The following is a 4,778-nucleotide window of genomic DNA, read 5'->3' on the forward strand; positions in this document are numbered from 1 at the left end:
AAAGAGAATTATTTATAAAAAATATGTATCACTAAAATCCACTTGTACATGTTACGATGTACAACTTGTCATACTTTCAAACATTGAACACAGTGGGATCATATGAAATCATAAAGGCTCTAGAAGAAAAAAACTGATGATGGTGGCAGGTGGTGTGTGTGTGAATGTATATATGTACATGTTCCTCGGCCCCTGTGGTGGTGATGGTTGAGGTAGTAGGGGGAAGTACTGGGTGTCATTTTTTTAATTACTAAAAGATGTTTCACTGTAGTAATCTGTCACTACGAAGTGCTCATGGCACACGACACAGCTTGGCCCAGGCTCCCACACACGAAAATTGACCTTAGAATCAGCTCTTCTAATGACCAGAATCCAGCGTTTTCAAATAGTCTCTCTTTCCTTACTCGTATTAGAGTATCTGTGCTCACCACGATTTTTGCACAAAGGAACACAACATTTAGTTTGCGGCATACTGTTGTTTTCTGTTAAAATGACTCTTTCAAATACCAAAAACAACCAGACAAATGCACAAACAAATATGATGCTTGGACCTTCTTGATTGTGCTACCGCTTCGCGACTATGTCAGAACTACGATATTACGAGTCGACCATTTGATGCCATCCTTGCCCCATGCATTTTGGAACTTACGTAAACACAGCGTAGCGTGTTTGCTTGATAATGTTTTTTTGCAGTAAAATTTAAGAATTCGTGTATTTTTACTTGGACTGCCAACAAGTCAAATTACAAATCATAATGGGCAAGTCTCAAGTTAAATCACAAGTAATTTTGTCCAAGTCCCAAGTAAAAACAAACGTGACTTGAGTCGACAACACTGAACTTTGAGTAACTTTTGGGCCTATTGTTTAAAGTTAACAGCGCTCTGCTAGACTTTATACTTTACAATAACAAGTAATATCGGAAAAGAAAATCTGTGGATGTTAAAAGCACGAATCTTCTAATATAAAAAGTGCAAGAGTCTGCAAAGGTTACAAGAAATATAAAAGTCAGTGTTTGTCGTTCAAAGTCCCCTTTTGAATAATAATGAACATTCCTTAAGAAGTAGATTTATGAGTAAATCTGATTTTGGTTGTATAAATATCAATTTGATCACGTTATTAGTTTCTAATAATGAAATTATAACCATAGTTTAGTTTCGCTGATATTCATATCTATTACAGGCCTACGTTGTAAAGTGGTTGACTAAAATATGTTATGCAGAATATTTTGGGAGCTATATACAAAACAACTTAGCGTCAGAAAAAGGACACAGCCATGCCAGAATAGAGTTTTACTTGTAAATATTATATTTTTAATCACATTTTCACATGCTATAATATTTGTGGACTGTTGCTTTTAATCATTACAGTCTCAGTCTGTCAACAGTAATTATTTTTCAAATCTAATAAATTGTTCAATGATTATTAAAGGTATACCTGAAAGTTAAATGATAATTTGTGGTATATTAAGATGCTGTGTGTTTCTACTTTGTTATTTTAATATAATATCCTTTTAAATTTATAAATGTTTCTGGGTGTGTGCAGCCCCCTCCCCATAGCACATAAGAGAGTTATTAAGCTAAATTAAGCTAATTTCGTTCTAGTAGCCATTGTTCCTTTGTCTTTCACTAAATAATACTACCTGTTATACTCATAACTGCAATGTTGCATGGTATGCAAAGACATAGTAGCTGTATCCTCGAATGGTAGTTCAGGTTATATTTCAAGGTTATAGCCTCCCTAGTGTTTCAATGGGATTGACCTTCCGTGACATAAGCAGCGCTCACGTCTTAACATTAGAATTCCCCAATAAAGTAGAGAGAATTATCTGATTTAAAACTAAACAACTAATGCCTCTAGTTCGAATAAGTTTTATAAATAAGAAAGAACACGATTCTCTACTTGCAAATGGCTGTGTCCTGTTTTTCCAAACCTACCGGACCGAAACATGCAAACCCTCCTCTCAAGAAAGTTTTGCAGTGTTTCAAGTGTCCGAAATTCGGGGAAATGGAAACCTAACTGCACGGCCAATGCTCGCTGTGTCAGATGCGCTGGACCCCACGAGGAAGAAAATTGCCCCAAACCCCGTGAAGAATAAGGCTAATTGCCAGGGACCGCATCAAATTTTAAGAAATCAGAAACTGTTTATACAATACAACCAACACTGGACAAAACATTATCTCTTTCACACCAATACTCACTCTACCTAACACTACACGACTGTCACAACCACACATCACAGTACAAAATTTCCCCCTCCTCACAAACCCGTTTTTAAGTTCCAACATTGAACAACTTATGCCCACACAATACACATATTCAAAATATTTTATCTTCATGGGAACAGAAACTTCCACTGCAGACACAAAAAAATAACACTAGCACCTACACATCAAAACTATCTGAAGACACTAAAGAATCAACAACCTAGGTGATTACGCAGTTAGTTTACTAGCCCTCATGACCGAATTCTGCATGATGCTCCCCTAAAAGCACAATGGCATCAGTAGAATTCGATGCACTGATTTCACATATATGCGAAACAGCAAAATACTATGTTATGATACCTAATTTAAAACCCCACCACATCACTCTGCACATAACAAACAGGATGTACAAACGGACTTCCCACGGGTCTGGTCTACAATCACACAACAAATGATTGGTCAATCTTCAACCATACTTCTACCGGAAGAAGTTAAAATTATCACAAACAAACACGATCTTGAGAAATACGTTCAGTGGTCTGTTAGCTCAGTTGATTAGAGTATCGTGATAATAACGCAAAGATCGTGAGTTCGATCCCTATACAGGCCATTTATAAGTGACTAATTTTCCGACAGATTCCCAATAACTTCCCGTACTCAATTATTATTGGCGATCTCAATTCCAAACACCGCAATTTCAATTGTAGGTCAATTAACCGAAATGGTGTAATTCTTAATAATTTCATTTCTCAGCATGATCTCATATTAGGCAACAACAATATCCCAACTCATACTCACCATGATGGGACCCAGGACATACTTGACCTTGCACTATACACGACTAGAATATCCCCTACATTCAGGATTTCACGGTTCACCATGATATCGGAAGTGATCATTACCCCATATCTGTAACTTTAAATATCGCCGATTCTCGAACCCCAAATACTCAGCCATATCTGTTTGATTTCTCTGCCACTAATTGGCACTCTTTCTGGGAATTTCTTGACCGAAATTTACCTCCAGTCATTACTCAAGCTAACGACCCTGAATCTATCAACGAATATTTACTTCACATCACTAACGCAACAACTGATGCTATGCATAAAATAATTCCCAAACGTCGTATCGATAATCATCCAAATTCATGGAAACTAACTAGAGAAATACATTTACTGATCACCAAAAGGCGCAGACTGAGACGTCAATTTACAACTTCCCGAAACCCCAGGATTAAAACTCAAATAAACCGTGTGACCAACCTTATCAGACGTCGCATTAACGAACAAAGAGATCAAAACTGGACCGAGTTTTGTGAATCTCTAGATACTTCTTATAAAGACCCTGCCATATTCTGGAAAAAGCTTAAAAGTATTTGCAACGACAACTCAACCAACAGGATTCCTAATTTAAAACATAATAACATTGTTGCAACTAATGACCTCGAGAAAGCCAACTTACTAGCTGAGTACTATAAGCAGGTTTTCGCCACTCCCAACTCGCCGTACTTTAATCATACTCATCTGTGCACTGTCCAAAATTTCATTCAAAATAATATGGCAGCGTTCAGTTCGCATTTCCCGTGCTGTATACCCCACAGTAACTTTGTCTACAGCACTGCCCTCCAAAAACTAGCCAAACCAATTACACCGGCTGAGATAAAACTGATTATTACAACTTTAAAAAATAGTGCCCCAGGTGAGGATGGTATACGAAATATCATTCTCAAAAAAGCATCACCTTTATTCTTAAGACACCTAACAGCTTTATTCAACCTTTCCTTTTATTCAGGCTACTATCCACCTCCGTGCAAATCCGCCATAATTAAAGTAATACCTAAAACAAACCCGGCATCCAGCAATCCCACAGATTATCGACCCATTAGCCTAATTAACAACATTGGCAAATTGTTGGAAAAATATTAGCTAATCGTATAACATGGTATTTGGAAGATGAAGAGCTACTCTCTGAAATACAAAATGCTTCCCGGAAAAATAGACAGACAGCTGATCATTTAGTTCGGTTAACCGAATCAGTTACACAAGGTTTTAACAGAAATCACACCACAGTTGGCTTATTTTTAGACGTGAAACAAGCCTTTGATTCTGTCTGGCACCAGGGGCTTAAATTTAAACTCTTCCAATTTAACTTTCCGCCCACCCTAACTAGATGGGTATCCAGTTTTCTTGATAATAGAACAGCTAAAGTTAGAATCAAGAACGCTACATCTCATACTGTTCACCTCTCAGCAGGGGTTCCCCAAGGGTTTGTACTCAACCCTCTGTTGTATATTCTCTATGTCAATGATATCCCCTTCCCGCCGCTCAAATATACTTATGCGTCGCAATATGCCGACGATATCGCGGTATGGAGCATGTCACGTGATCCCCTCTTAGCTGCCACGAAAGTCCAAGCCACATTAAATAGGATTACCGCCTGGTGTAATACCTGGCGGGTAGAACTTAATGCTTCTAAAACACAGGCTATAATATTTAAACGAAAAAATTACGAGGAAAAATAAATATCTTTCCAAAATTAAACTGAAAATAATGAACACCGAAATTAAATTTTCGC

Source organism: Tachypleus tridentatus, chromosome 6 (genome assembly GCF_004210375.1).
Source record: "Tachypleus tridentatus isolate NWPU-2018 chromosome 6, ASM421037v1, whole genome shotgun sequence".
In the NCBI taxonomy this organism is placed as follows: Eukaryota; Metazoa; Arthropoda; class Merostomata; order Xiphosura; family Limulidae; genus Tachypleus; species Tachypleus tridentatus.